The sequence below is a fragment of the Cyprinus carpio genome, chromosome B4 (genome assembly GCF_018340385.1).
Source record: "Cyprinus carpio isolate SPL01 chromosome B4, ASM1834038v1, whole genome shotgun sequence".
Taxonomy (NCBI): Eukaryota; Metazoa; Chordata; class Actinopteri; order Cypriniformes; family Cyprinidae; genus Cyprinus; species Cyprinus carpio.
The window spans coordinates 601,058-624,840 of NC_056600.1; the positions used below are offsets into that span (position 1 = coordinate 601,058).

Below are 23,783 nucleotides of genomic sequence, written 5' to 3' on the forward strand. Positions count from 1 at the left end.
TGTATGTCTTATATTTATATCTGTGTGTGTGCGTGTGCATCCCCTCAGTGAGGCGTCTTGATGTGTGGGGAGGAGGAGTTCATCAGCACTGACAGTTTTGATATTTATGGAGAAAATCATAAAAGTGTTCTCTGATTTGTCACTGAAGTTGTTTGATGATTTCCTCTGTTGTGTCTAATAAGGAAATAGCGAGTGTGATTGGAGGGTGTTGGGCCTCTTTCTCTCTCATTAAGGGGGCTGAGAGGATGCCTGTACTTCTGTATCATCAGAGCGGAGAAACTTGTACTCTGGTTGTTGAGTTAATCATGCTGAGGATGATGGGAAGATGCCTGACACTCATTTTACTGTCTTCAGTTGTAATACTCATCACATCTGGTAAGTACACCATTAAAAAAGAGATATTAGAGCCTACTTTCAGACATTAGCATTACTTTCATAAATATTGTGTTTGTAAATTGCTTTGTTAATTGTAAAAATATTTTGATTATGTGGTGTTTTAGATTACAATATAATCATAATTTAAGTCACAATATGCTATCTATCGCTCTCTCATTTTCTGTGTTCAATATACAGACAGTGTGAATGTGAGGTTGGTTGGTGGTCACAGTCGCTGTGCTGGTAGAGTGGCGGTTCTTCATAGAGGTCAGTGGGGAACAGTGTGTCATTATGACTGGGATTTGCCTGATGCTGCCATGGTGTGTAGAGAGCTGGACTGTGGAGAACCTGTAGATTTTCTGCATGGTGCATATTTTGGACAAGGATCAGGACCAGTCTGGATGAGTCACGTCAATTGTTTTGGTTCAGAATCCACCTTGAAGGACTGTATGTCAGGGGGATGGGGTAAAGATTACTGTAATCATACTAAAGATGCCGGAGTCATCTGCTCAGGTAAACAGTCCCAAACACTGTCATCACTGAAAATATGTTATTCTTTATTAAAAACAATGTGTTTCATTTAATCATTTTGTCTAAGTTTTAAATTATACTTCAGATACATGCAGAGGTGCATAGTAACAAGTAACATTTTGTTTTAATTACATTTACTTGAGTAACTTTTTGGGGAAAAAAGCACTTTCAATAGTTTTACTGTGGGTACTCTTTTACTCAATTTGCAATCACAAAAATGTACTTTTATTCTATTACTTTCAGTGTTGGCTTATAAGTGTTTTTTTATATGAAGCTTATAATACGACAAAACTATTTGTGTAAATTTGAATTATTGACAAGTGTCATTTAACAAAACTGAATTTTATGTGGCATTTCTTTCTGAATTTGATTGTTTTTAACTTAAATATTGAACATTTGAATTTTAACACTTTTTGAAGACATGTATTTTCAAACAGCAGATTTTTTTTTTTTGGTTCTGAATTGTTAGAATGCAAATATGACAAAAAAAATGTAAATACAGCTTCAAGTTTTCAAGATGAAGAAGAAATTCGGAACATCAAATTCAATATTCAAAATTCAATACGCAGAAATTCAGATCGTACAGAAGGTAGGTCAGAGGTTATCCACAGGGAAGAGTAGATCTCCGAAAAGTCGAATGAAGCATTTACGGTGACCGGAGCGGACATGTTTGGTTTACAGGGTAGTTTTGTCGTGGTCACAGCATCATTAACTCGTGGAAACGTGATAATACGTCATGGTCACGCGATCATTTTGTCGAGATGATGACATCCAGGAATCGCCACGCAGCTACGCTTTCTCTCAAGTGTTTTGTGCGGTCTCGGGGCAGACATTACCATATAGTTACAAACAACAAGGTCACATTTATTTTACTAAAAATAAACAAAACACACTGTAAATTCAGTATGTGTGTTATTTGCTGTTTATAATTTCATGGGACTATGACTAGCATAGTTTTCATATCAGACACAGATAACAACTTAGCCTAGTTGTATTTTTACCTGGCAGTGTCTATACGGAGTGTCTATTTACACTGAGGGCAAATAGCCAGGAGGCTAGTTACACTAACTCCGTACACCAACGTGTGATCTCATCAGAAAAGCACTTATTTTCAATGAAAATGAAGGAAATGATCAAAAAGTTGAAAATAAAGCAATGGGTAGGGCAGGTGTGGGTAGGGCTTTATTGTCCCAACAAGGTGGCATCCATTTAATAATTTGAATAAAAATGAAAATTTACACTCAGTAAGTTATTATTGCATACTATTTTCAATAAGTAGCCTAGTATTAATAGCAGAAAATCCAGCTATTTTAGTGTAAATAGAACCTATAGCTTTTTGCACTTAGTGTAAATAGCTTCTATCGCTATAGCCTACTTAGTGCAAATAGCTGCCTTATTTAAATCACAGTAAAATATTTTTGGTGGATCATCCAATGGGAATTCCATTAGGCTTAATTTTAAATGATCATCATGTTTTCAACACACCGACATGAGCTCAGTGAAATGTTCCATTGGTTGTTAATTATCTGCCTGTAAATTAAATGCGAAAAAGATAAAACATGTTTAAATCCGACGGCGCCTACCCGCAAGCTGAAGAATTTGAACACCGTTAGCACACCTACAGCAAAAACAAATAAACCTAATAAAATAATAAACGTTTTAATAAACGAATTTTGTCTACCCCGTGTAGGAGAATACGCGTGTGGTTCTGGTCGGGTACGGAATTGTTGCTGTTGGACAACGGGTGGAGTGTTTGTCAGTTACTGCGGGTGCGGGTTTATTAAACAGGACCCGTGCAGGACTCTGCCAGGACTTCCTATGTTGAAGGAACAACATTTTTTTTTCCCCGTAGCCACGAGTTTAATGCGTAAACAACCTGCTGCTTGATCTGGGATTATTAGAGATGGATAAAACATTTTTGTCCATCCCACACGCATTAAACTCGTGTCCACGGGAAAAATGTTGTTTCCTCAACATAGGAAGTCGTGGCAGAGTCCTCGAGTCCTGTTTATTAATCCGCACCCGCAGTAATTGACAAAACACTTGACCGTTATCCGACAGCAACTCTATAATTCCATACCCGACCTGAACCACACACGTATTCTCCTACATGAGGTAGACAAAACTCGTTTATTAAAACTTCTATTCAAATTGTGAATAGCAGGAAATTAGGCGGTGCGCAAGCGGTGCTCACAAACTTCTACTTCAAGGGCTCTTCGCGGAAAAACACGCCTTATATAAAAACATCCTTTAACCTTATAACCCCTCAAACCGGGCAGATAATTAACAACCAGTGGAACATTTCACTGAGCTCATTTTGTGTGTTGAAAACATGATGATCATTTAAAATGTAGGCTAATGGAATTCCCACTGGATGATCGATCCATCAAAAATATTTCACAGAGATATAAATAAATAAATATCAGCTTTTTTCCCAAAGCGTTCGGGCACTTGAGCTCCGGAGGCATCTGCCGTTGCTAAGCAACCATGACCTGCGCTTGCCATGAAGACGCGGAAGTTTCAGCAAAGGTTAAATGGATTTGCAGCACTAAAATCATTTGCAGTAGCTCTGCTACTAAACTTATTTAAAAATCTCTATATAATCAGCTGTTCCTTCATCTTGGCTGAGCTTTCAATGTTGTTCCGGGAAAGGATGAAACTGATTGGTTGGTTCTTGTCACATGACCCGTGGTGCTCTTGCGGCATTCTGAAAAGTAAAAAAATTTTTTAAAATAAATTCCAATCAAAAACACACACAAACAAAAAAACAAAAAAAAAATTGAAAATACATGTCTATTTAAAAAAAAAAAAACCCTGCCATAAAAAAAATTAATTGTGTTAAATGTCAAATGTTCACTATTCAAATTAAAATAATCAAATTCAGACCTATGTTAAATGCCACATAAAATTCATTTTTGTTAAATGACACTTGTCAATAATTCAAATTTACTGTACACAATTCAAATTCAAATAGTTTTGTCATATTATAAGCTTCATAGTTTTATAAACAAAAAAAATGTTAATGAATATTTAGTTGATTTACTGATTCTTTATTTAACTATATTACTTGGAATGAGGTCATGACTCTATTTGACAATCACTGGGTACCACGAACAATTTTAGCCTAGCCCTCAATGCTTTTACCAAGGGGTTGAATGGAACTGAAGTGTGAGTTATTAAACGCATGACTGCTCTCTTCCAGTAACACCAGTATTTGATCATTTTCGCACAGTTCAGGAAAGTTTGAAATGAGCTTTGAGAGTACCTCCCTCAGTATTCTTCCTACCTCTCCCCAGCATGATAGGCTTAAGCAGTGGTGAAATGTGATTGTTGTGAAAGTGGAGCTAATATTAATGTTAATGTTATAGCACTTATATTTTAATACATAACTTGTTAAAAGTTTGGAAACATTATGATTTTTACATGTTATTATTGTCTTATTTTAAGTCTCTTAATCTTGCCTAGGCTGCATTTATGTGCAGTTATTATGTTTTGTTTGCTGTTTGCTTTTAATCCAATTTTTTACTTGATTAATCTATCTTTTGTGTAGCGCACAACACATTTCAGTTATACACCTGCTCCATGACATAAAGATGGCCTCTGTGGTTAAGCCAAGTGAAAAAAAAAAATAAATAAAATAAAAATAAATACAAATAAATAAATAACATAAAATAAATGATCAGGTAACGTAGACCACTTGAGATGGACTGACCCAGTAAGGAAGACTGTAAAATATAAAAAGTCCATTTGTCGGTTAAAGCATCATTGATTATTTATTTTTAAATACAGTAGACAGTAAATTTAATATCTTATTCATGTGTAAATGCATTTATTCCACCTCTGTGCAGCAATAACCAGTAACATGTATTCACATTAATGATGCTCATTCATAGTTACAAATTTATATCTTCTAGCATCTTATGTATTCTATCTATTAATATTCTATTAGATTGTTATATAAGGGACATTTTATTAACATTCTTATTTATGTTATTATGTTCTTTTCACATGTTAATGTATACATATTGCTGTTTGGAGAGTGTCTGGTTCAAGCATTAATTATTGGGAAGAATAGCTATTAGAACAAAATGACATACTGTATACTGTATGTTTTGTCTCTTCATGCTTGTCATGTGACACACAGCAGCCACAATTGTACTGCATAACTTATATAGGCTTATGTTTTATTTATTTTATCCTTTTTGATCAAAATATTCCCAAACGTGTTAACTATATCATGAAATATCTCAATTTTCAAATATGTGTAAGTAAATGCATTTTGCACCTTTATCATGTTAGTACCAGATAAGGGTGTCATGCCATAAAATATTTTAAATATGACTGACTTTGTATTTAATGTGAATTTAATGAAAAACATTGTAAGTTACTAACTATGACACTTTCATTGTACAGAAAGAGAGCAAAGAACATTTACATTGTCAAATAACAACTTACCACAAACTATAAACAATCCAAACACCAAGCACAAAAAAACACATGTGAAATGAATCGTTTACATACACTTGTGAAATGAATCGTTTACATTTCACACACATCTGCACTTTGTTGTTTCTGATTAGAGAATTGCCAGAGAGCAGAATTCAGTCAGTTAGCGCGCTCGCACTGACCAGTGTTTCAGCGATGACTCATCTGAATGCCTCTGATTGGTGACTGCATACATAAGCTCAACAGAATCGAGTGTGATTGATTATAATGCACAGTGCTGTAAAAACACATCTGTCTTTGGCTCAGTGGCAACCAGTGAATGCAGATTTGAATTTAGCAGCTGGTTATGTGACGCACTGAACGATCTAATCACACCGTTGTGATTGTATCAAATAAAAAAAAAAAAAAAATTTGTCTTTTGGAAGCTGCATTCAAAATCTACTTGGCTCAAAAATCTGAGGGGGCACATGCCGCCGGTTTCGGTGGGCATGGCGCCTCTATTTGGGACAAGGCCTGTACTGTAGCCATCTTTAGCTCCTGCTTGTTTATGGAGCAAGTCCCCTTAAGTTTTTTTTCTGTAGTATATAAAAGTCATGCTCAATTGGGATTAAATAACTGGGTTTCTGAGGCATTATCTGTGTTTTCTTAGAAGTCAGACTGGTTGGAGGTTCTCGCTGCTCTGGGAGGTTAGAGATACTTCATGATCAGACGTGGATGTCAGTGTGTGACGCTGCCTTTAACCAGCAGGATGCAGAGGGTTGTGTGTAGAGAGCTGGACTGTGGGGCTCCTGTACAGGTGCTGGGAGCAGCTGCTTTTGAGAAAAGAAGACGCTCAGATGTTGGACACAAGAGATTCAGTGCAGGAGGAAATGAAATCTCAGATTCATATGTGTCCAAACATCATTCAGACTCTAACACCAAAATACACTGTTTCAAAATAAAAAACAGTGTGGACTACTGTGTACTGGTATGTGTTGACAATTCAAAAGCAAATATGTATTTAATTTTGATGAGTTTCCCTGAATTTTTTTTTTCTTTTTACTTTTCCACATGCATCTGCAGACCTAGTAAATGTGAGGTTGGTTGGTGGTCACAGTCGCTGTGCTGGTAGAGTGGAGATTCTTAAAAGAGGTCAGTGGGGAACAGTGTGTGGTTTAGGCTGGGATTTGGTTGATGCTGCAGTGGTGTGTAGAGAGTTAAACTGCGGAGAACCTGTAGATGCTATGACTGATGTTGAAGTTGGACCCAGATCTGGACCAGTCTGGATGAATAATGCAATGTGTACTGGATCTGAGTCCACACTGAAAAAGTGTGGATCAACCACATGTGATTTTAATGGTGTGTGTCATGGTAAGAGTGCTGGAGTCATCTGTTCAGGTAACCTAAAACGTAATTTATTAAAAATAAAAAAAGTAATGTATGTTTTCACTCATTCATTCTCAGTGTTTTTTCCCTTTCTTTCTTTCCTTCCTTTCTTTTTTCTTTCTTTTTTTTTAAATAAAGATGTCAGGTTGGTTGGAGGTTCTCGCTGCTCTGGGAGGTTAGAGATACTTCATGATCAGACGTGGATGTCAGTGTGTGACGCTGTCTTTGACCAGCAGGATGCAGAGGTTGTGTGTAGAGAGCTGGACTGTGGGGCTCCTGTACAGGTGCTGGGAGCAGCTGCTTTTTGACAAAGGAGACACTCAGATGTGGACACAAGAGATTCAGTGCAGAGGAAATGAGTCTCAGATTCACCTTTGTCCAACATCACCATCACACAAAAACAACTGCTCTCATGACAAAAGTGTTGAACTAGTCTGTGCAGGTTATAGCAGATTTCTAGTTCACTAAAATGTCAAATCACACTCTGTATGTTTTCTTCTCTCTTTGTGTGATTATTCCCTCACCATTCTATTTTTCTGTGTTCATATTTATTCTTCTGTTTTCAATATATAGACAGTATGAAAGTGAGGTTGGTTGGTGGTCACAATCGCTGTGCTGGTACAGTGGAAGTTCTTCATAGAGGTCAGTGGGGAACAGTGTGTGATCTTGGTTGGGATATGGCTGATGCTGCAGTGGTGTGTAGAGAGCTGGACTGTGGAGAACCTGTAGATGCTTTGGATGGTGCTCCTTTTGGAGAAGGATCAGGAACAATCTGGATGAAAATGGCTTTTTGTACTGGATCAGAATCTACACTGAAGAACTGTGGATCAATAGATTCTACTTTCTATGATTGTAATCAAAAAAAAGCACGTGGAGCACTAACTATCTACTCATCTGCTCAGGTGAGTTGCTCCAAAGTTCAGTGTCTTGCTAAATATAAAAAAGGCATGTGGAGCACTAATGATCTACATTCCTTATATTTTTAGTCCCAAATTTTATACTGATTTTCTTTTAACAACAAAAAGAATCTCAGAAGTTGTGATTTAATGATAGACTAATCTCATTAAGCCGGGTCATTGGCATTAACTGCCTACTTATACTGAAAGAGGTCATGACATGAGCCATGACAAACAAAAGCTCATTTATTTTTACATGAAATTTAGTGGTGGGTAAACATGCAATTGATGATGCCACAATAATATACTCCTATCCAGATCCAACTAAACCAATAATTAGTTCTTCCTCAAAAAATCCTGTCGTACCAGCCCAGGACCAGTAAACACTTTTTTTCCTGGCATAAATACATGTGCATTCTAACTCCTTGAAGTTTCTGAAAGCCAGACAATCAGATATGAGCTTGCATTTTTTTTCTTTCAGTAATAAACAATTTATAGCCTAAAGTTCATCTTAGATCAGTAGTTCATGTACATTAAAAAAATATATTATAATAATGTGTGTGTGTGTGTGTATGTATATATATATATATATATATATATATATATATATATACACACACACACACAGAGTGGTGTGAAAAAGTGTTGGCCCCCTTTCTGATTTTTTTTGCATGTTTGTCACACTTTAATGTTTCAGATCATCAAACAAATGTAAATATTAGTGAAAAAATAACACAAGTGAACACATCATGCAGTTTTTAAATGAAGGTTTTTATTATTAAGGGGAAAAAAATCCAAACCTACATGGCCCTGTGTGAAAAAAGTGTTTGCCCCCTAAACCTAATAACTGGTTGTGTAACCCTTAGCAGCAACAACTGCAATCAAGTGTTTGCGATAACTTGCAATAAGTCTGTTACAGCGCTGTGGAGGAATTCTGATCCACTCATCTATGCAGAATTGTTGTAATTCAGCCACATTGGAGGGTTTTCGAGCATGAACCCACTTTTTAAAGGTCAATGCCACACCATCTCAATAGGATTCAGGTCAGGACTTTGACTGGGCCACTCCAAAGTCTTCATTTTGTTTTTCTTCAGCCATTCAGAGGTGGACTTAGTGGTTTGTTTTGGATAATTGTCCTGCTGCAGAACCCAAGTTCGCTTCAGTTTGAGGTCACAAACAGATGGCCGGACATTCTCCTTCAGGATTTTTTGGTAAACAGCAGAATTCATGGTTCCATTTATCACAGCAAGTCTTCCAGGTCCTGAAGTTGTAAACAGCCCCAGACCATCACACTACCACCACCATATTTGACTGTTGGTATGATGTTCTTTTTTCTGAAATGCGGTGTTACTTTTACGACGTAATGGGACACACACCTTCCAAAAAGTTCAACTTTTGTCTCGTCAGTCCACAGAGTATTTTCCCCAAAGTCTTGGGGATCATCAAGATGTTTTCTGGCGAAACTGAGATGAGCCTTTATGCTCTTTTTTGCTCAGCAGCGGTTTTTGTCTTGGAACTCTGCCATTGCAGAGCCATTTTTACCCAGTCTCTTACTTATGGTGGAGTCATGAACACTGACCTTAACTGAGGCAAGTTAGGCCTGCAGTTCTTTGGATGTTGTTGTGGGGTCTTTTGTGACCTCTAGCATGAGTCGTCGCTGTACTCTTGGGGTAATTTTGGTCGGCCGGCCACTCCTGGGAAGGTTCTCCACTGTTCCATGTTTTTGCCATTTGTGAATAATGACTCTCAATGTGGTTCGCTGGAGTCCCAAAGCTTTAGAAATGGCTTTATAACCTTTTCCAGATTCCAATTACCTTCCTTCTCATTTGTTTATGAATTTCTTTGGATCTTGGCATGATGTTTAGCTTTTGAGGATCTTTTGGTTTACTTCAGTTTGTCAGGCAGGTCCTATTTAAGAGATTTTTTTAATTGCGAACAGGTGTGGCAGTAATCAGGCCTGGGTGTAGCTAGAGAAATTGAACTCAGGTGTGATAAACCACAGTTTTAACAGGGGGCCAAACACTTCTTCACACAGGGCCATGTAGTTTTGGATTTTGTTCCCTTAATAATAAAAACCTTCATTTAACAACTGCATGTTGTGTTTACTTGTGTTGTCTTTGACTAATATTTAAATTTGATTGATGATATCTGAAACATTAAAGTGTGACAAACATGCAAAAAAATTTTATATATATATATATATATATATATATATATATATATATATATATATATATATATATATATATATAAATATATAATGTTTTATAATATTTGTTAATTATCTGAATGTACATAAAATAATGTTCTGTAAGCATTGTATAATATAATATTTTTTTTTTAATCTTATTACCTGATGTTATAGCTTTTGTTTTATTTTAGATAAATGGAGTTTTTCCTGTAATTTATTTCACTCACTTCTTAAGGTGTCAGGCTGGTTGGAGGCTCTCGCTGCTCTGGGAGGTTAGAGATACTTCATGATCAGACGTGGATGTCAGTGTGTGACACTGTCTTTGACCAGCAGGATGCAGAGGTTGTGTGTAGAGAGCTGGACCTGTGGGGCTCCTGTACAGGTGCTGGGAGAAGCTGCTTTTGACAAAGGAGACACTCAAATGTGGACACAAGAGATTCAGTGCAGAGGAAATGAATCTCAGATTCACTTGTGTCCGGTATTATCACAGAAGCACGACTGTTCTCATGATGATCCTCAGGGACTTCTGTGTGCTGGTAAGAGTTGGATTAGCGTGAGAGTAATCAGTAGTTTAACTTGGGTTGTATGACACCCAGTGTAAAAACACTGATGGTCCCCTGTCACCCCAACACCCTTACCTCACCTTACAGGAAAGAATTAAATACATTAAATATATCCCTGTAATATTGTGTTGTACAGTATTGGCCAAATTGGTGCTCTCAAGGCATTTTTTCAAAAACATAAAACTGAATGTATTTGATTCTCAGTGAATATGCTGTTCCTGAAGGAATTTCAAAATAGTAGTGTTTATCTTGTTTATTTATTCTGAAATGTATTTTGCTTAATAATAGGGTACAACGGGGCTAAAGGCCCACCTTAAAGGGATACTCCACCCCAAAATGAAAATTTTGTCATTAATCACTTACCCCCATGTCGTTCCAAACCCGTAAAAGCTTTGTTCATCTTCGGAACGCAATTCAAGATATTTTTGATGAAAACCTGGAGGCTTGAGACTGTCCCATAGACTGCCAAGTAAATAACAGTGTCAAGGTCCATAAAAGGTATGAAAGTCGTCATCAGAATACTCCATCTGCCATCAGACGTGCAATCTGGGTTATATGAAACAAACAAAAATAACGACTTTATTCAGCAGTTCCTTTGTCAACAGTCTCCTCTGTGTCTCTCCATATTACCGTATGCTGCGTATGCTCTTCTGTATCATCCGCGCCACAAGGATGTGCTGTTTTCTTTCAAATCAAAGCTTAATACATGTAGAAACAGCGCATCCTTGTGGCGCGGATGACATAGAAGAGCATACACAGCATTATGGAGAGACACAGAGGAGACTGTTGACAAAGGAATTGTTGAATAAAGTTGTTATTTTTGTTTTCGCTTACAAAAAGTCTTCCCGTCGCTTCATATAACCCAGATTGCACGTCTGATGGCAGATGGAATATTCTGATGACATCTTTCATACCTTTTATGGACCTTGACACGTTATTTGCTTGCCTGTCTATGGGACAGTCAGAGGCCTGCTGCACTCGATCAGACAAAAAATGCATCTTGAAAAGCGGATGTTTTGGAAAGCGCTATGCCACGTTTTTTGTGCCATCTAGTGGTTTAGATGAAAATAATATCAAATGCGCCTTTTACCCCATTAGATAAATTAATAATCATTGACCCAATTTACTTAAGTATATACTGTACATTACAAGTAATCAGCATGGATGAGATACATCAGCTATAAACAAGAAGCAGCTGATGAGATCAGTAAAATCAGGCATTTAAATCAGGTAAAATCAGGCATTAATGTAATTTATCTCATTCTTTTAAAGCGCTGTTTAAGTATGTAAAATTGTTATAAGAGATCCAGAATCCACAGTGTGGCTATCTCTACACTACTGGGTTTCATCACAGCTCTCAGTTTCTAAAAAGGACCCCAAAACTTTTCCATATGCTTTGAATTTTAAGTCTATTAAACTGATAAAATAGGTTTGTTTGAGGAACAGGTCAACATTTTGATTGATTGATTGACTTTATTATCCCCTTAGGGAAATTTTATTGTTTGCGTTTGACATGCACACGTACAGTACCGACAATACACATAATACAAACATAATAGAGAATAAAATAAAATAAAACTAAGAATAAAATACACACAATCAACCCTGAGGCCCGCTCAGTAAGCACCTACAACTTGACCTTTGTTCAACAGTTTAACTGCCTGTGGCAGGAAGGAGTTTTTCCTCGTTTTTAAAAATCGCTGGCATCCCTGAAGGTAATTTCTCAAAGTTAACAAACAGGGGTTGCCTACTGTCTGCTGTCACACGGTGCACGTGAAACACACAGCAGGTCGCCACAGAGCAGCGTCCCGGAAGACATTTAATGGATTGCTCACATTACTGATAGTTACATCCCTGAGAAAAATAACTTGCAAACATTAATGAAAATATTTTCTTTATTCCTTCACCCTGTTTTGTTTCTTTTGTTTCTCTTGTTCTCTGTATTCCCCTCTCTCTTAGATGTAATGAATGTGAGGTTGGTTGGTGATAAAAGTCGCTGTGCTGGTAGAGTGGAGGTTCTTCACAGAGGTCAGTGGGAAACAGTGTGTGATGGTTATTGGGATTTGGCTGATGCTGCAGTGGTGTGTAGAGAGCTGGACTGTGGAGAACCTGTAGATACTCTGGGTCTTGCCCATTTTGGTCAAGGATCAGGACCAATCTGGATGAGTCGGGTACTATGTACTGGATCAGAGTCTACACTGAAGAACTGATGAAAAAAATATAACAATAAACCTTTCTTTAAACATAAAAATTACTATAACATCAACTGCAAAAAACAATAACACAAAAACCTTCCCTTGTGCAACACTTTCTAACCCTTTTTCTCTTGATTCATGATGTGTAAAAAACTAAAGAATGCTTCCCTATCTATCTATCTATCTATCTATCTATCTATCTATCTATCTATCTATCTATCTATCTATCTATCTATCTATCTATCTTAAAATCTTACAGTCCTACTCCCAATCTTGTTCTTATAATTTGTTGCCACTTAAGTACTGGCTAGTCTGAAGAACAAACATCTACAGTAATTGTTTTACTGCATTTTCACAATGAATTCAATAATTCACCCATGATCAATGCCAGGCACTAATTTTGTGTAATACAAACAGGTAATACACACTCCAGACTTGCTGCTGGACCTCATCTGTGTGCTGGGAGTTAGAGATACTTCAAGATCAGACGTGGATGTCAGTGTGTGACGCTGCCTTTGACCAGCAGGATGCAGAGGTTGTGTGTAGAGAGCTGGACTGTGGGGCCCCTGTACAGGTGCTGGGAGCAGCTGCTTTTGACAAAAGAGACACTCAGATGTGGACACAAGAGATTCAGTGCAGAGGAAATGAGTCTCATATTTCATTCTGTTCAGTATCAACATACAATCACAGCTGCACCAGTGACAATAACATGGGCATGATATGTTCTGGTAAAATATCAATATTCAGTGTCTCTTTATTTATATTTGATATATTATATCTTTTGCAGCATTATAGCAGAACTACACTGTATTTTAACTTCTTTATTCAGGTTACACAAAAGCCAAACTGATGAACGGTTTAGACTCTTGTTCTGGAAGAGTGGAGCTTCAGTTCATCAATGGGTGGGGCACAGTGTGTGATGCATGCTGGGGTATGAGAGCTGCCAGTGTTCTCTGTAGACAGCTGAATTGTGGGATTGCTGTGTCTGTTGTGGGATCAGACTGGTTTGGAGAGGGAAGTGCTAAAATTTGGGCAGATGTTTTTGATTGTAACGGGAATGAAACAAAACTCTCAGAATGTTCCATCTCTTCATGGAGTCGAGCTGAATGTTCTCACAGACGAGATGTTGGAGTCATCTGTTCTGGTGAGAGGATTTTATTGAGCGAAAATGTTGAATACATACTGTACGGCAATATCTGCAACATCTTAGTAAAATTCCTCATCTCCTCAGATTCCTCTCTGGCTCTTCATGATGGTCTGGTGCGGTTGTCTGGAGAGAGACAGTGTGAGGGGGAGCTGGAAGTTTTCATCCATCAGGTCTGGAGGAGAGTTCTGCTGGACTCCTGGAGTCTCACTGAATCATCTGTGGTCTGCAGACAGCTGGACTGTGGCTCTGTGCTGAACTTCTATGGCTCCTCTTCATCCAGTCCTGAACACAGTCATGAGTGTGTGACGGGCTTCCAGTGCTCTGGGAGTGAAGCTCATCTGGGGAACTGCAGCTTTCCACAAACAACTGCAGCTCCACACAACAGCTGTACATCACCTGCCTTGGTGAGAACAACAACATCTGGACAGATTTTTCAGTTTTTCGTGATCAATAATGTGTTTTTTTTTTTTTTCTGAATATCAGGTCGCGGGTCCATCAGGCTGGTGGGTTCTGGGGGAGACTGTGCAGGGAGGCTGGAGGTTTTTTTTCACAGCGGCTCATGGGGGACAGTGTGTGATGACTCCTGGGATATTAAAGATGCCCATGTGGTGTGCAGACAGCTGCAGTGTGGGAGTGGCCCTCAGTAACCCTGCAGGTACCAGCCTGGTTTGGTCCTGGTTCTGGACCCATATGGCTGGATGAGGTGGAGTGTGAGGGGAATGAGACGTCCCTGTGGAGCTGCTCTTCTCCAAGCTGGGGAAACCATGACTGTCAACACAAGGAGGATGTAGGAGTCGTGTGCTCAGGTAAAAACTAGACTGCTGTATTTTTAATTAAACAAATTTAAAATAAAAAATAATATCATTTCCCATAACATTTAAAATATAAAAGATAAAATGAAAACTGAGAACTGAATGAAGAGAATTTCTAGACAATCTAAAATGGATCCTGGGGTAATGTGTGCTGGAACCAGATGAACAGAGACACAGCGAGTATGATTTGTCAAGAGCTGAACTGTGGAAGATCTGGTGATTTTTCTGATTCAGTATCAAGAGTGAAATCAGCTCCTAACTGGTTGGATGAAGTGAAATGTCGACCACAAGATTCAAATCTGTGGCAGTGTCCATCTTTACCATGGGGACAAAATGCCTGTGTTGGAGATGAAGTGGCCAAAATCACCTGCTCAGGTAAGACTGAGGCAAAAAAATACAAGATTAAATATATACTTATATGTCTCTCTCTCTCTCTTTCTGTGTGTGTGTGTGTGTGTGTGTTTTGTGTATTGATACATAAATTTATGAACTGATTACAGAACAGAAAAACCATGAGTCCCCTCGAAGCTATCTGACATGGTCCTCATCTCCCCACCAGAAACAGTGTTCAGGTAAGTTTAACTTATGGAAAAGAACATAATAACAGCCTATGTAATATATTGTTCTAGGGACAACAGCAGGATTTTATCTCTGCATACTGTATACACCTGACCACACATGTACAGTACCCCTTGAAAGTGCTGCTGTTCTGACAGCAATATATATTGTCAGTTAAGGTGTTGTTTTGTCTGTGTGTGTGTGTTTTAGATCATGTTCCTCTCAGACTGAGTGGAGGTAACGGCCGGTGCTCTGGGAGACTGGAGGTGTATCATAACGCTGTGTGGGGCTCAGTCTGTGATGATCAGTGGGACATCAGCGATGCTCAGGTGGTCTGCAGGCAGCTGGGTTGTGGAGCAGCACTGAGGGCTGATGGGAATTCAGTCTTTGGTGCTGGTGAAGGTGTTGTGTGGATAAACAAAGTTGACTGCAGAGGGAATGAGATTCACCTGTGGGACTGTCCTCTCTCCCTGAAAAACCACACTGACTGCTCCCACAAAGAGCACGCTGGACTCACCTGTGCAGGTCACAGCAAAACTCTGAGAAATATTATTTATTTGATCAGTTTAGTGTTAAGTAATGTTTGTGTATTTAAATCATTTATCAATTAAGCATTTTTATATTGCCAGATGTATCAGTGTCCACTACTCCTGCTACAACAACATCAGCTTCTCCTCCAGCTTCTCCTCCAGTGCACTCAACATCAGTCTCTCCTCCACAAACTCCTCCAGCAGCGTCTCTCTCCGTCCCCCCAGTGCTTGTGATTGTTCTGGTAGTTGTGCTCTTACTGCTCTTAGTGCCGCTGCTTATACTGATTCAGCAGAACAGAGTGATGAGGAGAGGTAGGAGAGATCCAGAGACTGTCATATTGTGTCTTATTCAGTGTGTGATCAGACATGTGTGTTGTGAACTGACAGCAGGTTTTGTCTGTCTACACTCACAGCTCTCTCTAAGAGGAAACACAGGATGAAGACTGAGGCCGTTTATGAGGAGATTCAGCAAAGACCCACTAATAGACACCGTCTCCTCACTCAAAGGGGTGAGTAAGTGTTATAGTGTCTGATGTGTTGAGAACAACAGGGTAATCACTTGATTCAGAGAGGCAGAGTAGAGCAAATCACACTGATTATTTTGAGGGACATTTTGTGCTTTGAAATGATATAGGGTTAGTTTTAGCCTATATGGTCCAATAGAATTGGGTATTTTGGCTGATTTGTGATTGTGATCATGTGTCTGATGTTCTGCTTCCCTAATAACAGGAAGTGTCCTTTCTAAAGAACAGCATTCTGGGTATGAAGATGTTGATAAACGTATTTCAGGTTAGAAGGCGCAAGTATAAAAGTGTTACCTTCTAAATACAAAAAAACATGCATGTGAAATTAATTTGTAACAATTACAATTTATCGTCTTTTTTTTAGCACAATCTTCAGTAGGAGTCACGCCTGACTACTATCATGACATCACCACCACAAAAGGCCCATCAGGTCAGTGAATTTGTAACCAATCACAGGATTTCACTTAATTAATTTACCTGTTTGGCTTATGAACAGTACATTTAGTCCCTGCTCATTTTTTCTTTGCTACTGCATAATTTAAAGAGCAACAAATGACACCAGAGGATTATGATGATGCGATCACTGCTGGTGGGAGACATTGTGCTACAGGTTTACTTCTCTTAATTATTACTACAATTAAACACTATTTATATGATTTCTAATTATAAATGTGTACTGGAGATGCACCGATCGACTGGCCAGGGACTGGAATCATCTGATATTCCGCATAATTGTCCCGGACCGGTGACTGGCCAGTCTCACATCTTGCCGATTCCAAGCTTTTCCATTTTGACATTACAGCTATGCTCACATACACGTGTAAACGTCATTGTCATGGAAGTTCTTCACTGTGAGTGAAGAAAACAGAAAGCTCACAATTAATATGTGCAAGGCCAAAGTAAACCATGGGGGAACCATGGGGCTCGATTAACTAACGACATTTATAATATAGGATATAGGTAAGCAACATTACACAACCCAGATGTTTCCCCAAATATCAGCATGACTGCAATGTGACATTGATTTTATACTATAGCAGCAGTTCAATAAACAAGAATTTAAAATTTAAGTAACTTATATTTTAGACACAATATTGACTATTTTTGCTAAATTTTGCTGATGAAATAGTTCTAATCAAAGTCACAACAGAACTGCTGTGTGTCTCCGAGCAATGCACAGTAGTGTTTTGTTACTGAATGAATCCAGGTTTTTGAACGAATCAGGTTAGTCAATGATTCAGTAACCCATTCATAAATACAGTCACTTGCCTCATTCCTGAATGAATCAGCCATTTGAATGAATCGACTGAACAAATTACTAAATATACAGTGCCTTGTGAAAGTATTCATACCCCTTCGTTTTTTCACATTTTATTTTGCTGCCTTTTGTTAAACTGCTTTAAATTACTTTTCCCCCACATCAATCAACACTCCATACACCACACTGACAAAGCAAAAACCAAACTGTCACAACTTCATAAATTTACAAAAAAAAAGTACATTGTATAAGTATATTCATACCCTTAACTAAATATTTAGCTGAAGCACCTTTACAGTCTCAAGTCTCTTTTGTTTGATGCGACAAGCTTTGCTTATCAGCATTTGGCAATTTTCTGCCATTCTTCTCCTCACCTCTTCACCTCTCAAGCTGTCAGGTTGGATGGGGCAAACACACATTTTCAGGTTTCTCCAGAAATATAGCGACTAAATTATGTGCTCCTGCGACCACCTGAGAAAGTTAGTTGCAAAAGAGCGACCAGTGGGAAGAATGAGTCTAGAGCCCTGTATCTTCGGAACAAAAATTAAGATATTTTTTATGAAATCTGAGAATTCTCTGACCCTCCCATAGACAGCAAGGATACAATCATGATCAACACACAGAAATGTAGCAAGGACATCGGTAAAATAGTCCATGTGACATCAAGGGTTCAACCGTAATTTTAGTTACAAGAATACTTTTTGTGCGCAAAGAAAATAATAACATAATTTATTCAGCAATTATTCTCCCCAAGTTACCCTCTTTTACACCCATTTTGGGAGAGTATCCCAGAATGTTTACTACGTGTAATCAGCATTGTTTACGTCCTGCATGCACGCACTTTCTACTGAACGTAAATAATGCTGATTACGTTGATGTCTTTACTACGTTTCTGTGCCTTGATTGTGGTAATATCCTTGCTGTCTATGGAGGATCAGAGAGCTCTCAGATTTCATCAAAAATATCTTAATTTGTGTTCCGAAGATGAATGAAGGGTTTGGAATGACATGAGGGTGAGTAATTAAAGGGCACCTATTACGCAAAATTCACTTTTACATGGTGTTTAGACATAAATGTGTGTTGGCAGTGTGTGAACACTACCACCCTACAATGATAAAAATTCACCCACTCCTCATTTTTTAATCCCCTTTAAACCAACTAGACCTGCTGTTTTGATTCTAATGCAGTGTGACGTCACATTGCATAGGCCACGGGGGTTGATTGACAGCCTTGCATTGCTATAGTTTCCGCCCTCAGTGGTTGTACACTGTCCTCCATTTTCTCCATGCTCAAGCAGCTGTTAGGGCAACAATGTCTCACAAGCAATCCTAGTGCTCTGTTTTTGGATGCAAGACTGAACATAAGAGTCTTCATTTTCTCCCAACATTTGAGCTGCTGAGGATGCTGTGGGTTACTTTAATTTTTCAAGGTAATGCGCCTCAAAATCTACATAAATACTCCAGACTTCTTTGTGAATGTCTTGTTATTATAGTTCTTAGCGTTTTAACCGTATTTGGATGCGTACATTATAAGTACACTCCAAAACAGCTCTTTTTAGACACTGCCCAAAAATGACATTTTCCAGCTGTTATAATATATGATCTGTTTTTGGACTGAAACTTCACAGACACATTCTGGGGACACCCAAGACCAATATTACATCTTGTAAAAAGGAGTGACCTACCCCCACCCAATCGATCTTCTGGTCTATGCTGTTTTCAGTTGATGAATGAACAGTGCATAGTAGGCCTCCCTTCCAATAAATTGCAATAGGCTATGCTTTGTGCTTTGTTACTTTTGATATAAAACAAAGTCTCAGGTTTCAAATTCTGTTCATTTCATTAGGAAATTCAAGCAATAAATACTATTTTGGCGCTCTTTAATGTTGCGTGATATAGTTTAAAGTGGGTACTCGTCTGTAAGTAATCAAATGCATAGCAAAACAGTTTTATTTTTGTTCTTGAGGCTGACAATTTCGTGCTCTGCTGCCACACTGGAGCGCACTCGCCACCAACTGGACAGGGGTGGAAATTACAGTTACAAGCTTACAATAGATCACCTTCAGAGTAATCTGTCAATGTCCGCCTTCAGATTTTTCCCGTATATATATTCCTTTGAAAAAAAAAGTAGATTTTTGTGTTGATAAGCTTAAAGTTCTTAGAAAGAAAATTAGAATCAGCAAAAATCGGTATCGGCAGGACACACTTACAGAAAAAAATGGAAATCGGAATCGGCTAAGAAAATTGCAATCCGTGCATCTCCAAATTTTGTACTTTTAATGAATGTATTTTATTTTCTGTTATTTTACTGAAGAAGAATTATCAGAAAACTATGATGATGTCATCACTGTACAGCAGTTCTTAAATGTTCAAACAGGTATGGATTTTAAAATATACCTTTCTAAATTAGAATAATTTTCCTCTTGTCTTCTTCAAATTATAGGTGCAAAGACAATTGTACATGTAATTAATATTAGCCACATTTATATCAGAGCATGTTTGGGAGGAGTATGATGATGTGAAGAATGCAAAGTAATGTATGAGTGACATAATTGAACACTACACTGAAACTTTTTAAACCTTACACTGAATCTTTTTCATTTAGTGTTTGTAATTACTCTTTAAATGATGAATTGCTTTGCTCATTTTAGTTAATTTAATCTGACTGCAAATACTAATGTGTTTTAATTTAATTAATTAAAAGTGTGTGTGTGTGTGTGTGTGTGTATGTATATATATATATATATATATATATATTAATATATATGATTTTGATCTTGTTTGCCCGACTATGATGTTGTGGGGGAGGTGCCAGGAAAACATGGAGGAACTGTATAACTGAAATCACACCCACTGTCTCAAATCCTTTTAAGGGTCCACAGAGATTAAGTTCAATGTTTTGTCTGCAATCCACCAATGTTTTGTATTAAATTTTGTATCGAAATCTCCTAAATCAATTACAATTTCAGAGAGGAAAAAAAAATGCTTGTAACTCTTTTAGAAGTGCAACAAATCATACCAGAGAATTATGATGATATACTGTAGTCACTGTTATACTGAGACATATTGCTGCAGGTTTATTTCTTTTATAATTATTATTATTAAAAATATGCATGCATAATTTATGTGTATATTAATTATATTATTAAAAATTATGTCTATTGTGTATTTTATATTATTGTTATACATTTTGCTTCATGATGTCTTAAACATTTCCAGATCATTAAACTCATCTTGAAGTTGTGAGAAATCTGTTAAAAAAAATTTAAAACGTTTTTAAAATTGATTCCATATTCCCTATGTTGAATATATATACTCAATATATTTAATAGGGGTGCAGGATTAATCAAAATTAAATCACAATCACGATTAGGCAAAAGCTGTGATTGTCATGCATATCTTTCAGTGAAGCACAGTTCTGTGATCAGTAGTAAATATGCCCCGCAGAGTAAAGCTTGTCGTTCCAGGAAACAGAAGATTGATATGCTTTCATTGATTCAGCGTGACTAATAAACACAGGAAAGAATAAACTATGGTCCCAAGGAAGTGGGGAATTTAGTTGATATGTGATTTTGGATGGATGTGTCTGATGGATGTACTTTTCCATTATTTCCAAAATTTTGTTATAGATGACTTGACTTGAAAACTGATGCTGTGTGGGATTCAAAATACTTTTGTTGTTGTTGTTCTTGTTGGTCTTATTGGTCATTAAATGTGTAATGTAAAGTATGTCTTATGTAATTAATAATAGACATTTACAATTGTGCTCAGAATTCATATCCAGGGTAAATATGATCAAAGGTGGCTGTGAAAATAAATATTTTATTAAAAAAAAAATATATATTATATATACTATATATATATATACAGTATATATATATATATATATATATAAATATATATATATATATCTATATTATATATATATATATATAATATATATATATATATATATAATATATAACCTTTGATTGGAGAATAAGAATTTAAATGGGACAGAAATCACATTATGAAATAAATGTTTTTTTTTTCTAATACACATTGGCCATGATTAATCATACCTTTTTATTCAATACTTTTTGCAAACCTCCTTTTGCCAACCGGGTTGTATTAAAAAAAGAAAAGTGTAAAAATTATCATTTTAAGCATTTGTTATGTTCTGTTGTAAATAAACCATTGGCTTGTGTGATTCTAAAGTCTTATAGTTTTCATTTTATTAAATTTAAATTTCCGGAATTCGGGTTGTATTGTAATGTATTGTAATTTTAATAATGCCTTAATAATGTTGTAATAATGCCTTAATAATGTTGTAATTTTAATAATGCCTTAGATTTTTTCTTACAGCCACTTTCTAAATTTGTGAAGTTCAGCAATCTTTGCTGCATATGAGAAATTTTCTTTGGTTTTACTCGTTGTGATCAATGATTAAGGGAATTTGGCCTTTGTGTTCCTCATATTTTTAATCCTGTGAAACAGGAAGCCATGGCAGGACAATTTCATGTTCCTAGTCACCCTGGTGAAAAAAATGCTAATATGATTGGGAATATACTTCATATTAGATATTTTTATCATAAGAATGTTTAGAGGTACCACTAATTGTGGCCATTGTGTACATTGAGGAAATGTTTATTTCCTAATGTGATTCTCCCCCACTTTTTTTTTTTTTTTTTTTTTTACTTCATTAAAACATTTATTTATTTATTTATTTATTTATTTATTTACATAAAAAACTAAAACAATAAACAAAGCAGTTTCTGATTTTTCTGATTGTAAGTTGCCCTCAGGCATGGTGGAAGTATGGCAAAGCAATGCAGCGTCTCGCTCCCTTTTCAGGGTCCCTCAAAAGAGAACCTAATATATAATCTCAGCTTTTTAAAACAGAGACAGTTTGTGTTTGATATATTTGTTTTCATATTTGCTTTCAATCTGATTGTTGCTTTGAATTGATGTCCATGTTTTCTATTAAACAATTAAAATCAGACTATGTGCATTGAAATGTGATTTTTATTTTTAAATTGCGAATGCCGAAACACATTTAATTTCCACACACTGTGTTTTTGTATGCAAGAAGCAGATTTTTAGTATAATTCTGTGAAATAATGTGCTTTATTATTCACAAATTGTCTTCAGCTATGTTTCTCTTTCTTAGAATATTAGAAACATCCAGTGCTAATTAGTCTTGTTTGTTATCAGTGTTTTGTCATCAGCAGTTATCAGTGCTTGTCTCTCTTCCCTGCAGGTGCCAGACTTTGACGCTGTATTTTTGCCACAATCACTCATGACAGTTGGGTGACTTTGTCAGTACTTTAACTTTTTGCAACAAATAAATATGTTATTTTCCTATAGTGCCATATTTGACTTTAAATTTATGGAAAATTTGTATTTATTCCTGGTTATTTATTCCTGTTTTTTTTTTTTTTTTTTTTTTTTAATGTGAGAGTGTAATGAAATGTACCTGCTACATAAAGAAATTTGTCAAATGAAAAAAAAAATTCTAACATAAAATACAAAATATATTTGCAGTAAGAATGGAGGACAATATTATTTTTTTTTTGTTTGTTTTTTCTTTTTTATATATATATATATCAGAACTGCAATAGGAGTTCAAAAAGATCACTGTAATAATGTCACCATTCATGTGAAATAAAATTTCACAATGTGTTGCTCTTTTGCTTGTTTTCTTTCACACAAAATCACCTTTTGATCAGATCAGAAATGGCAATACCTGATACTCAACTAACAACAGGTACTCAAATAACAATATTTTCAACAGTTTCAGTAAACTGCTACCCCTACCTGTGTCCACGTGTCGGCGCATGTGCGGACCACCGATCCTGTTAGAAACTCGGTATTCGGCTGTCGTTTTACCAGTTGTCCGCTGAATGCTGCTGAATCCCACGATGCCAGAGGAATTCTAAACTTTATGGGGAACTAAAGTACCACCTCGGTTGAGGTTCCAAGTGATCCGTGCTGTTACCAAAACGTGACATGTAAACTCTGCTGATCTGGGATTGGCCAGAGAGAATCGTCACTACCTGTCACTGAACTTGCACACAAACACAAAAGAACCGCTAGATTTAAATCAGCACAGCCAGCGAAGGATCAAGCGAACCTAAGCGCAACAATTTTATTTATTTTTTTTGGAGTTGTGGCAGTACAGGCGGCGCAACTATAACGACATGTGAATAATTCCGTTATATAGTCCATTTTATGGTTCTTTTCCACTGCGTGATACGACTCGCCTCGGCATGGCTCTGCATGGTTTGCGTTTCCACTGCAGTTCAGTACCGCTTTAGAGTGGGCGGGATTATTCACATGTCATTACAGTTGCGCCGCCTCTACTGCAGCGACTCCTAAAAAAACTTTTTCATTCTTCGTAGCCCCATCAAACTC

The 23,783-nt window shown here is 37.0% G+C and overlaps 1 pseudogene; it reads left to right on the forward strand.

Moving 5' to 3' along the window:
- Positions 1–202: 202 nt before the first annotated feature.
- Positions 203–19,913, forward strand: LOC109096137 (annotated as a pseudogene).
- The last annotated feature ends 3,870 nt before the right edge of the window (positions 19,914–23,783 follow it).